The following is a 13,699-nucleotide window of genomic DNA, read 5'->3' as shown; positions in this document are numbered from 1 at the left end:
AGCAAGAAGCCCCATTGCCAGATGTCAGTACTTTGAAATTGGACTTCCACGCCTCCAGAACTGTGAGAAATAAATTTCTGGATAAATCACCCCCTTCATGATATTTCTGTTACAGCAACACAAAACAGACCAAAGCACTTGTTCAAATCGAAAAGAAACATTGTTGTTCTAGGATATAATAAATGGAAAGACCAGTGCAAATTTATTTTGGTCTACATATGAAGGGATAAGATAAAGAAGGTGGATGGTGTGGGACAGAAATTCAACTGTTAACTACTGTATAGATTCAAACTTGGACACCATTTACTCTTAGCAATTTATTCCCAGCCAGTTCAGAGTTTATAATGAAAAAACATTTTCCTGACGTATTAAGTGGCTCACATGTAAGCAAAGGCCATTTATGAAGGAAGGAATTACTTTGGAAATTTATGCAAACTATTTCATCACCTAAATTATGAAAAAGTTCCAAAGTAATTTGGTTCCTGATTTTGTGATAGGAACATTTTTCTTGGTAATTGGTGTAGTGGCTTCATGTCAGGAGTCACATCATTTTCCTTTTCAGAAGAAGAAAAGGGTTTAGGAATGATTAATATTTGATTTATTTAGTGCCTCTCTATTCCGTGTAGAAGAGGACATCAGTATATGCCCTAGGTCGGATGGGAAATGGAATTTTGGGCTGGAGAAGGGAGAGGTATAGTTTTTTTTGTGTTAAAACTGTTTGTTTGATTAATTAGAATGAATTGCCAAGGTATTTCTGGACACCAATAATTTATTATCTTCCTACAAGTCTGTAAGAGAAGAAGTAGAGCCTAAAGATCTATACAGAACTCACTATTTATAGATTTTACGGAAAAACAAAAATGATTCCATAAATATGTTTGAAAACTGCAAGTTTAATCAGATTCTACAGGACTTCTTAGAATCCTCGTGACAACATGAGCTAGGAATGGGTAGGAGGGGTTATAGTTCTTTCTGTTTACTAATGTCCATAATTTATGTAGGGCTCTTTTAGATCATAGATTTAGGGATGACCCCAGCCTGGTTTCACAAGGCAGGACTTCCAGTGAATTCTCTCACCAGTGTGTTCCTTGTTTGGAGTTCAGCACTGGGGCTGACTGGATAGCAACTTGCATAGGAACATATAGTCTCAGAACATGCACTCTGGGCAAAGAGCAGAGCCCCATTAGGTCAGGGTTGGGTTTACCATGGTGGCTCCAGGAGAAGACTGAAGCTTTGGCATATCATGCTCAATGTTCCTTCCTCTCCATCACATTTTTTTTTCTTTTTTTTTTAAATTGCATTTTAGGTTTTGGGGTACATGTGCAGAACATGCAAGATAGTTGCATGGGAACACACATGGCAGTGTGTTTTGCTGCCTTCCTCCCCTTCACCCACATTTGGCATTTCTCCCCATGCTATCCCTCCCCAGCTCCCCCCCACCCCGCTGTCCCTCCCCTATTCCCCCCAATAGACCCCAGTGTGTAGTGCTCCCCTCCCTGTGTCCATGTGTCCTCATTGTTCATCACCCGCCTATGAGTGAGAATATGCGGTATTTCATTTTCTGTTCTTGTGTCAGTTTGCTGAGAATGATGTTCTCCAGATTCATCCATGTCCCTACAAAGGACACGAACTCATCCTTTTTGATTGCTGCATAGTATTCCATGGTGTATATGTGCCACATTTTCCCAGTCCAGTCTATCATCGATGGGCATGTGGGTTGGTTCCAGGTCTTTGCTATTGTAAACAGTGCTGCAATGAACATTCGTGTACATGTGTCCTTATAGTAGAACGATGTATAGTCCTTTGGATATATACCCAGTAATGGGATTGCTGGGTCAAATGGAATTTCTATTTCTAAGGCCTTGAGGAATCGCCACACTGTCTTCCACAATGGTTGAACTAATTTACACTCCCACCAGCAGTGTAGAGGTGTTCCTATTTCTCCACATCCTCTCCAGCATCTGTTGTCTCCAGATTTTTTAATGATCACCATTCTAACTGGCGTGAGGTGGTATCTCAATGTGGTTTTGATTTGCATCTCTCTAATGACCAGTGATGATGAGCATTTTTTCATATGTTTGTTGGCTTCATGTATGTCTTCTTTTGTAAGGTGTCTGTTCATATCCTTTGCCCATTTTTGAATGGGCTTGTTTAATAAATTGAAAGTCTTTAATAAATGTGGTTCACCAGTGGTGGGAATTTTGTCCAAGAATTGTCCTGAAGAGAAAGACAGTTTGGATCAGTTGCCCTGGGAAGCTCTTCAGGGTGCTTTAGTCAGGTGTAGCCTCACTGACTGCTCATGCTGGTACATTAAGGCAGCCATGAGACAGGCTGGCACTGCCTGCACTACCTGCACTCATACCCACTCTTATCGGCTGACCTCCGACTCCTTTGAGGGAGTCTAGTAAGGTGGGCATGTCCTCCTAGGAGCCCCCACCATCAGGCTTCTCCCTTTCTATGCCTTTGATTGCTTTAAATACCCATAGTTTCCCTTTCTCTTGTGTTTGTATTGAAATATTTCGAAGAGAAAAATGTTTTCGTTTTGTTCTTCATGATAAAGGAGCTCAGGGTAACGTGAAACCAGGATATTCGGAAATGGTTGGTGATGACTCCTAACTTCTCTTAAGTTTTTGCCCTGACTTGCAGTTGTTTATGCTCTGATATTACCACAAATCCTTTTTCCCTTTGAATCCTTCCCTCTCCCTCTCCCTCTCTCTTTCTCTTTCCTTCTTCCCTTCTTTCTCTCTTTTTTTTTTTTTTTGAGATGGAGTTTCACTCTTGTGGCCCAGGCTGGAGTGCAATGGCATGATCTCAGCTCACGGCAACCTCCGCCTCCCGGGTTCAAGCAATTCTCCTGCCTCAGCCTCCTGAGTAGCTGGGATTACAGATGTCCCCATCCTTTTCTATTTTTAGTACAGATAGGGTTTTACCATGTTGGCCAGGCTGGTCTCGAACTCCTGACCTCAGGTGATCCACGCACCTTGGCCTCCCAAAGTGCTGTGATTACAGGTGCGAGTCATCACACTCAGCCCTCCCCCTAATTGGTATAGTTCAGCAACATGTCCCTATAGGTCACTTCTAGTAGCCTCTGCTGTTTAAATAAGTTTGGGAGCATCTGCAAACTTAGAAAGTTCCCTGCCTTTGAGATAATTTATAAAAATATCAATTTTGATTTTGGCAGAAATCCCCCATGTAGGCCCTTTATCCTGATTAATGTTTTTCAAACATTAGAGTGCATGACGTTGTGATAGATCATTAGCCGTCTCTGCTACTTTATAGACTTTCTCTGTCGTTATCCTTACGCATGCAAAGAATCTTAACACCATATTCCATTCATTCTAAGAGGCACGTGAGTTTCACATTTTAACTTTTTATTTAAAATCCAGCATGTCTTATAATTAAATGGCATCTTAGAGTTAATGAAATATGAAACTAGAATAAATGCTTAGAGGACAAACAATGCAATTGGAATTATCCATAAGTATATGTTAAAAATAATCTGAAAGGAGTTTGTATTTTAAAATATTGGCAGAGTTTCAATTATGGTGACTATGATTTTTGTTTCCCATTCTTCTGAATTCAGTTGCTTCTTCCAGGAAGACAGCTGAGGCAGTAATGACTTCAGTGAAGTGATGTCAGTAATGGCATTGTCTTTGTTTACGTGAAAAACATTTTTCTCTTAACATTACTCTAGGATGACGGTGCAGCTGGTCATAGACTCCAAAGTTGACCTCCATAATTACTTTCCATAATTTGAACATGATTCCTGGATGCTGTTTTCGTGCCTTGCCAGCTGCTCCCTGGCCAGTGGTTGTTATCTGGTGGATAAACTGTATTTGATTCTGGGGTTATCCGGTGGATAAGCTGTATTTGATTCTGTGGTTATCCGGTGGATAAGCTGTATTTGATTCTGGGGTTATCCGGTGGATAAACTGTATTTGATTCTGTGGATAAACTGTATTTGATTCTGTGGTTATCCGGTGGATAAACTGTATTTGATTCTGTGGTTATCTGGTGGATAAGCTGTATTTGATTCTGTGGTTATCCGGTGGATAAACTATATTTGATTCTGTGGTTATCTGGTGGATAAACTGTATTTGATTCTGGGGTTATCCGGTGGATAAACTGTATTTGATTCTGGGGTTATCCGGTGGATAAACTGTATTTGATTCTGTGGTTATCCGGTGGATAAACTGTATTTGATTCTGTGGTTATCCGGTGGATAAACTGTATTTGATTCTATGGTTATCCGGTGGATAAGCTGTATTTGATTCTGTGGTTATCCGGTGGATAAACTGTATTTGATTCTGTGGATAAACTGTATTTGATTCTGTGGATAAACTGTATTTGATTCTGTGGTTATCCGGTGGATAAACTGTATTTGATTCTGTGGTTGTCCGGTGGATAAACTGTATTTGATTCTGTGGTTATCCGGTGGATAAGCTGTATTTGATTCTGGGGTTATCCGGTGGATAAACTGTATTTGATTCTATGGTTATCTGGTGGATAAGCTGTATTTGATTCTGTGGTTGTCCGGTGGATAAACTGTATTTGATTCTGTGGTTATCCGGTGGATAAACTGTATTTGATTCTGTGGATAAACTGTATTTGATTCTGTGGATAAACTGTATTTGATTCTGTGGTTATCCGGTGGATAAACTGTATTTGATTCTATGGTTATCCGGTGGATAAACTGTATTTGATTCTGTGGTTATCCGGTGGATAAACTGTATTTGATTCTGTGGTTGTCCGGTGGATAAGCTGTATTTGATTCTGTGGTTGTCCGGTGGATAAACTGTATTTGATTCTGTGGTTATCCGGTGGATAAGCTGTATTTGATTCTGTGGTTGTCCAGTGGATAAACTGTATTTGATTCTGTGGATAAACTGTATTTGATTCTGTGGATAAACTGTATTTGATTCTGTGGTTGTCCGGTGGATAAGCTGTATTTGATTCTGTGGTTGTCCAGTGGATAAACTGTATTTGATTCTTTGGTTGTCCGGTGGATAAGCTGTATTTGATTCTGTGGTTATCCGGTGGATAAGCTGTATTTGATTCTGTGGTTATCTGGTGCATAAACTGTATTTGATTCTGATAAACTTTTAAGATATTTTTCATATTCTATAGTGTAACAGTGTGTTACAATGTGACTTAGGTTTTTAAAATTTAAAATTATAAATAAATTCTCTTGTAGTACCTTCAGGTTTTCTTTAAACACCTGTATCTTTCAAGTTCACTCTAACAGTTATCTTTAAAGAAAACCTGAAGGCACTACCGGGACTCTCCATGGAGGCCACACGGTTTCCCCTGTGAGTATCCTCTGTATCAGTATGACCCTTTTTCTTTCCATTGGTAATTGGATATTCATAGATATTTTAAACTGAGGTCCGTGCTTTATTCATATTGTCTTGTCTTTTTAACCCCATTTTCTTTCTGTTCCAGAATCATTGCATCCAGGATGCCATGTTCCATTGCCTTCATGTCTTTTTAGGCTCCTCTTGATTGTAGCAGTTTCTCAGCCTTTCTTTGTTTTTGATGATTTTGACAGTTTTGAGCAGGGTAGTGGTCAGATATTTTGTACCATGTGTCTCCATTGGGATTTGTTGGATGTTTTTTCCAGGTTAGAATGGGGTAATGTGTTTTGGGGTAGAAAATCATCGAGTATTTTGTTATCGTATCATATCCAGGGTGCATAGTATCAGTGTGACTTGTCATTGTTGTGAGCCTTAATGAGTTGGCTTAAAATGGTATTCATCAGGTCCCTCCACTGTAAAGTTACTCTTTTTCCCTATTTATATACTGTACTCTTTGGAAGGAACTCACTATGCACAGCCCACATTAGGGATTGGGGAGTAATGTTTCACCTTCATGAAGGGAAAGTATCTACATAAATTGAAATTCTTCATAGCGGATTTGCCTCCTTCACCCCATTTCTTTATTTAACCATGTATTTATGTCAGTGTGAACTCAGGACTATTTATTTTATACTCTGGATTGTAATTAAGTGTGACCTTATTTTGTTGCTCAAATTGTTCTAGTTTTTACCTTGTTAACTTTGCTGCATTATCCCTCTGGCCTAACAGCATTGGTGCTATTTTATTTTTTCACTCATTTTCCTTCTTTCTGGCTCTACAGTATGTTCCAGGTTCATCTGGTATATTTCCTGTCCATCACCTAGAGCCAGCCATTTCTCCAGAACTCCGGGTTCCTTCTACTGGTGAAAGATTAGAAAGCAAGGTTTGGGTGCTAGGTGGGTTTATTGCCACTGGGGTGCCAGCATTTCTTGGCCCTTTAGACTGACAGAGCAAAGAGTTGTATGTGTATATAATAGCTCATGTATACACAAATATCTGTGAACGTTTCTGTATGTGACCATATGTATCTTTATTAAGTTAAACATGCATTCATGCTGATGTCTCCAGCTCTCACTCCAAAGTGAGGAAACTGATTTCAGCACATGCCATCCATTTACTTAACTGTTCAGTTCCAATATACATGCACATTAGTTTCAGAATTGGTAACGCATAACTGTGAGGAACAATGCCACCAACCCGAGTGCAGTGCTTATATACAGTTCCGTGCAGAGTTCACTCAGTTTCAGTTACTTAGGCCAGCACGTTTTCTCCCAGTCATGCCACTAAGGTGGTTTTATACTTTTGTAATGCATTTAAATCCTCTTGTTACATTTTGTGTTCCATCCTGTATCACCAAATCTCCTAAATATTTGTTTTCTGCATTCATTTTGGGTTACTCTTTGTATTATAAAATTCTCTGAGTTTTGACAAATGCTTAATGTCTCGTATTCACCATTAAAACAGGATACAGAATTCTCTGCCCTAAGAGGACTCTGTGATCCATTTATCTCTTCCTAACTCCTACCCCTGGCAACCACTGATAAATTTACAGGCTCTGAAGTTTTACCTTTTGTTGAATGTCTTTTTATTGGAATGGTACAGTATATAGCCTTTCAGCCTGGCTTCTTTCACTTAGCAATATGTATTTAAGAGTCACCGGTATCTCTCATGGCTTAAGAGCACATTTCATTTCATACTTGAATAATAATCCATTGTGTGAGTGTGCCACGGGGTTGCATTCACCTATTATAGGACATCTTGGCTGCATCCAGTTTTTGCGATTATGCATTAGGCCGCCATAAACATTCACGTGCAGGTTTTCTGTAGATACATGTTTTTGAATCATTGGGTAAACATCTAGGACTATACTTGTTGTATCATATGGTGGCACTAGGTTTAGTTTTGTAAGAAACTGCCAAATTGTCTTCCAAAGTGGCCGTACCGTTTTGCATTCTTACCACCAGTGAATGAGCGTTCCTGTTGTTCCACATTCTCCCAGCAACTGGCACTGTGCACTTTTTGGATTTTAGTCTTTCTGATAGGTGTATGGTGGTATTGCATTGTTTTAATTTGCATATACACCATACCATGATACGAAGCGCCTTTCCATGGGTTTAATTGTTGTCTATCCATCTTCTTTGGTGAGTTGGCTGTTTGTATCCTTTAGCCATTTTTTAGTCACTATGTTTGTTTTTGTATTGCTAGGGTTCTTTCCTATATTTTGGATATAAGTTCTTTATCAGCGACGTATTTTGTAAAATTTTCTCCTAGTCTGTAGTTTTTCTTTTCATTCTTATAACAGTATCCTCCATAGAGCAGTTTTTAGTTTTGAAAAAGTCCTACTTACTAATACTTAACTAATTTTTTCTTTGCGTGGATCGTGTCTTTGCTGTTGTATCAAAAACCATAATCACCAAACCCAAAGCCACGTATATTTAATCCCGTATTTTCTTCTAGTATTAGAGTTTTGTATTTTACAAGCAGGCTTATGATTCATTTTGATTTAATTTCTGTGATAAGCGTAGGATCTGTGTTTAGTTTTTTTAGATATTTACCTTGCTTCTGGCCTACTGAGCTTCTTGGATCTATGATTTGTGTCTGCCAGTGGTGTTGGGAAATCCTCAGCCATTATTATTTCAACTATTCTTTCTGCTTCGCGCTCCCTTCTGGTGATTCAACTATACGTGTGTTATACCTTTCAAAATTGTCCCACAATTTTTGGATAATCTGTTTTTTTTTTTTCCTTTTTGCAGTTCAGTTTTGAAAGTTTCTGTTGACGTATCCAGCTCACTGATTCCTTGTTTGGCTGTGTCCAGGCTCCTCATGAGGCCATCAGATACATACTTTCATTTTTCTTTTGAAACTTTAAAATGCTCAAATTTCATTGAAGTTGCACTTTTGATGAAATGTGTTCAAATTGCATAGACTCGTTCTTGATTTCTGTTACACTGGTTTTGATTCCTAGCATTCCCTTGCAGCTCTTCCTTAGCGTTTCTATCTTTCTGCTACTCCCCAAGCGCTTTTGAAGGTTGTTTTTTCTTTAACAGACTTAACATATTTATCACATTACTTTAAATTTCTTGTCTGATAATTTCAACGTCTGTGTCATATCTAAGTTGTGTTCTGACGTTTGCACAGTCTCTTTAGACTGTTTTTTCTTTTCATTGCCCTGTAATTTTTCCATCATAAACCGGAAATGTTCATGACATTATGAATTTAGATAAGTACCTTTTTAGTGTGGCTGGTAGTAGTTGGGCTTTATTTGATGCTTGCAATAGCTTTACCTGCCAGAGGCTTCAGGTTCTTCAAGTGTTCTTGTTTTTGTCTTCCCTCGTTTTTTTTTTGAGACGGAGTTTCGCTCATGTTTCCCAGGCTGGAGTGCAATGGCGCAATCTTGGCTCACCGCAACCTCTGCCTCCTGGGTTCACGCAATTCTCCTGCCTCAGCTTCCTGAGTAGCTGGGATTACAGGCACACGTCACCATGCCCAGCTAATTTTTTGTATTTTTAGTAGAGATGGGGTTTCACCATGTTGACCGGGATGGTCTCGATCTCTTGACCTCGTGATCCACCCACCTCGGCCTCCCAAAGTGCTGGGATTACAGGCTTGAGCCACCACACCCGGCCTGCCTTCCCTCTTGATGTCTGTCTTCCTTAATTAAGCACTCTTTCTCAGAGAACCTACAGCTCATTGGACTGTAATTCATGGTAGTTATACCAGACCCCTGTAGGTGTGGTGGTAAGCGTGGATAAGAGGAAGAAGTGTTCTGCAATCCTGTTACATGGCAGTGTTTTAGCAGGCCTGTGTGTCTGGGCTGTGACCTTCACAAGGGTTTCTCCGGTGGTATAGGAGCGGTATAGCTTTGTCCCCCTTAGGTAAAACAGACAGGCCACAGGGTGCTGGAGTGGGACAAATGCCATTTCCCTCACAGGGATAAGGCTCTGATAAACCCGGAGAGTAGGATTTTGTTGAGGAGAAGGCTCTGGGTGACCTGTTTTCCAGTGGTCACTTCTCCCCTTCTCTTGCTGAAGCCACAAGATCTTCCTTGGGTATTTACCATGAGAACTTGGTGAAGTTTCTAGAGATGAAACCCATGACATTGCAGAGGCCTCAACAAGACTCCGGCTCTCTGGGGGTTTCTTACTCTCACTCCTTGCTGGTTGACACTCAGCCACCAGAGATTCACTGAAATTATCATCTAAGCATCTCCGCAAGTTCATAGCTCCAGTGGCTTCTGCTCTGAGTGAGCAGATCTTGGCCGTGCCCGGAATTCCATGTCTCTCCAGAGTTCAGTGTGGCACTTACTCTGCAGCGTCAGTCCCTCCCGAGTCCAAGAAATGTCATTGATTTTTCAGTTCATTTATTTTTTTTCTGTTGTAAGTATGAGAGTGACTAATTCTAAGCTGTTTATATGCCAGAGCTAAAAAATGATGGAGCTTTGATGAGTCTTTGATTTATATTTATATTTTTGAGGAACCTGTACTTCCTTAATCTGAGGATAAGTTGGCCAGTTCTGGAAATTTCTCAGCCATCATTTCTTTAAGCTTTCTTTTAAACTATTTCATCTACATATTGAATCTTTTCATTGTGCCCTTCAAGTCTCTCAAGCATGCACATTTTCCATCTCTCTATCTTTCTGAGCTACATTGTAGGTCATTTTATTGTATCTGTCTTACGCATTTTTTCTGTTCTTTCTGATACACTGTTTAACCCACTCACTGAGCTTTTACTTCGGTTACTAAGTTTTTCACTTTTCAAAGCTGTTACTTTTGTTTTCTTTCAAATCTGTGTTTTTATCCCTAGAATATCTTATTCTTGTGCTATGTTTGTGATTTCTTTAATGCATTTCATCACGTTGAACATACTCACTATTATCCCTCCGATATTTCTCTTGTCTGTGTCTTTGGTGGCTTATTCCTCCTGACTTGGTTTTCTCTCTTTCACTCATAGAAAATTTTTTACTTTGTGTGTTTTGTATTTTTGATCAGGAGGGTATAATCACCGTTGTGTTTTCTGTGCAACGATTTTTTGTTATTCCTTGTGTCTTTTTTGTGGTTTGCTAATTTGTTTGTTCTCATTGTGTTTGTCCAGTGCCTCAAGTTTCACTGGCCTGGAACAACTTTTATGCTAATTCCATTGCTTGTAGAGTTCCCAGGCATTATGGATTGGTTGTATTTGAATTCTCCATCGGAAAGAAGGCCCATATATTTTCAGAAAATAGAGTATACCCTGGCTCTCTACCTTCAGCCCAGATTGAGAAAGACTAACTTGCTTCTTTTTTGGCCAGAGGTCTCTTCAAGATTCCTGTGCCATGCTGGTGGAAGTGGGTTGGGGGTTTGGTTCAGCCCTCCACCTATGAGAGAGAATCCTTTCCATAGTCCCACTGAGGCATCCCTTAAGCTCCCTGTGAATAAGACTGGCCACTGGTCCCACACTCCTGCACTCTGCTGCAGTGTCAGCTCACCTACTTACAAGGTTCTTTTCAGTTTCCTCTTGGATTTTTGTTGTTGCTGTTGAGGATTTCTTATGCTTTCTTGTGAGCTGAAATCAGCATTTCAGAAGACATTTGTTTGATTTTCTCCAGAATTTCCAGGCGTTGGTAGAAAGATGGCATTCACATTATGGAGTCTCCTGTTTTGCTAGAACCAGAAGCTGGTCCCCCATGTATTATCCAGGCATACTTATTAACTAGTTTCTCGCGTTGTAGTCTCCGTTTCAGCTCTAGCTGTGGCTTCTTGTTTCACTTCCATTTCCAGCCTCTTCTGTAATTGATGTAATCTCTGTGTGTTTGCTCTGCAAACACCATGATTATCTCACACCGTGATTATCTCCTGCCCTGCTTCATGCCAGTAACTCAATTTTGGTCTGTTTTGTTCCTTTCTGTTTCTAATTTAACTATGTAATAATTTGTTTTGGTTCTCCGTTTATTCATTTGGCTCTGCAGTCTTCCTTTTATTCTGTTATTTTATTAGCTCTTCTTTGAAATCATGCTTAATTTGATCCAAGACTTACATAGTCTAATATAAAGAACTCATGAGAAGCATGCCTTTCTTGTTTGGGCTTTTCTTCAGGCTACTTTATATCTTAGTTGTGTGTGTCTGCTTGCCCTTCTTCCTTGTGCTTATTTAAAAAGTTTTATTTATGTGTATATTTATTTAATCATTCATTCACTCATGCGCAGACCTCCTTCATGTAGCTCTCGTTCCAATTTGCTTTTATTTGGCTGATGCCTCATCCATGTTTTCTGTGATGTAATAGGGATATGTTATTTTTGTGTCACACTTTCCTGATTCGTGGCCTGATTTATTTTTGTCTTTATTAAACCAATTAACTGATATTATTTGTAAAAGTGTTGGAGACATCAATTAACAACAACAACAAACAAACAAACAAACAAGAAAAATAAATCACTGCTTCTAAATCCTGCTTCTAACTTCCGTTCACGCGTCTTATCCCTGCCCTCTTTATTGCTCTTTCAAACCCACTTTGCACCAGTTCCATACCGGGCCCTGTTGGGGTCTCCTTATCTCTAACTCAGTTCTTTAGAGGACCCCAATTGTGATGAGGTTTGTTGCAACTAGCTTTCTGACAACTCATTGGAAAAATGATTACAGAAATTTTGTAACAAGGCATTTGTGGGGGTCTGGCTGTGCGTGTAGGTGTTTGCTCTTAGTTCAGTGAGATACAACTTGTAAGCAGTCAAGGAAATTCCTGAAAATTGATTCAGTTGGGATGATGGCTTAAACATAAAGAGAGGCTTATCCTTTCTGTTCAAGGAAAGTTTAGGAGAGGCCTGATTCCTGCTCCACTCAGTTTGCCGGAAACCCAGCATCTCTTTCCCACCTTCTCCTCTACTCCACAATTCTCCTTTCTCCTCCGGTCGTCAGCTCTGCTAATTCAACATCAGTTCTTTCTCTGTTAGGTTCTGCTCCCGTTAACCACCTTCCAGGCTTCATTCCCAAGAGTTAGGTCCTTTGAGGGAGATGGAGCCCTTCCTCAGAGAAAGAAAGGAAGCCTTTCAGTTGCAGTGAAAATGCACGCTTGAACTCTTCCTCCCTCCCTAAGAAGGATGGGCAGCTCTGGGGTTGGGAGTCCACCCAGCATGAACCAAATGGACATCAGCTTGGGTGGGGCTCACCTCCTAAGCTCTCTTATTCCTACACACATAGGCAGCTGAACAGCTTCGTGGTGCACCTTGCTCCCTTCAATCTGGCATTGGGCAGTGGATTTCACAGGGGGAACAAAAGTCGGTGATGTGGCTTAGATAGAGGCCCTAAGCTCAGGAGACCCACTTGCCTCTGTTCACCTGGAATTTATTCTTCCTAAAGGACTCGGGCTGATCAGCCGGTTTTCCATCTTGTCATCCTGGGTCTTCCCTGGGATTATGTCTCAAGGAATTACATGCTGACCTGTTGGGAGGAAAAGATATATATAAATATATACATACTACACTGTGGTCTGATTTTTAAAATCCTTCAGGCCTTATACTTCACGTTGTTCCTGAAATCAGTGTTATAGAACTGTGTAAGATTAACTTTGGTAGTTAAAGTACAATCAAAGAGTTCAGAATCAGTCTGTTGGGGCAGTTCTAGAGCAGAAGTTTTTCCAAGGATTGCAGTCTCTACCTCAGTGGCTCTTTGGAGCAATGTCTCCAGTCTCAGGGTCTTCGGGGTGCTGTGTTTTAAAGCATAATGCATTTCCTCTATTTGTCAGTGTTTAATGGTAATGTCAGAAATAAGCCTATATCTGTAAACAGTTCAGCTGTGATTAAGGAGCTCCAGAATCCTAGAAATAGTGAAGTTGCTTAGCTTAACCCTCTGCCAAGATGGCTAGCTGGTGGATGAGGCCAGGATCCAAGGCTTGAAGGAAGTCAGGTTGCACACACTTTTTGAAAAGATTCTCATCTGTACGTTCATGCATGGCAGAATAACCATGAACCCACTGGGAATATTAAATGACGACCTCTAGACACTTAATTCCTAAGCCTTAATTTCAGTGGGAACCAAACCAATCAGGTTTCAAAGATGAGCTATTAAAGTAACAGAATAAAAGGAACATTGCAGAGCTAAATGAATAAACTGGGAACCAAAACAAATTATTACATCGTTAAATTAGAAACAGAAAAACAACTGGTAATTATGTGCCACCTCTAAAAATAGGCAGCCACAGATAGTGAGGAGATGTTGCCAGTTTGAGCCAATTATCTTAGCCTTTTCAGTACCTTTCTATCAAAGAAACTTTTTTCTAGAAATTGAACAGTGGAGAACTTTGCTATGTTTTAGGCACTTTTCTTCACACTGTCTATTCAGTCCTTGCAACATGCTGGAGAGAGAGCAGTTGACAAC

The 13,699-nt window shown here is 40.1% G+C and overlaps 1 protein-coding gene across 2 annotated transcripts in view; it reads left to right on the top strand.

Annotated features, from left to right (window-relative positions):
- The window catches only part of CHRNA7 (cholinergic receptor nicotinic alpha 7 subunit), a 143,743-nt gene that overhangs the window by 49,309 nt on the left and 80,735 nt on the right, over nucleotides 1–13,699 (top strand). The window lies entirely within an intron of this gene.

This window comes from Callithrix jacchus, chromosome 6 (genome assembly GCF_049354715.1).
Source record: "Callithrix jacchus isolate 240 chromosome 6, calJac240_pri, whole genome shotgun sequence".
NCBI lineage: Eukaryota > Metazoa > Chordata > Mammalia > Primates > Cebidae > Callithrix > Callithrix jacchus.
This window is presented reverse-complemented; position numbering and strand designations above follow the sequence as displayed.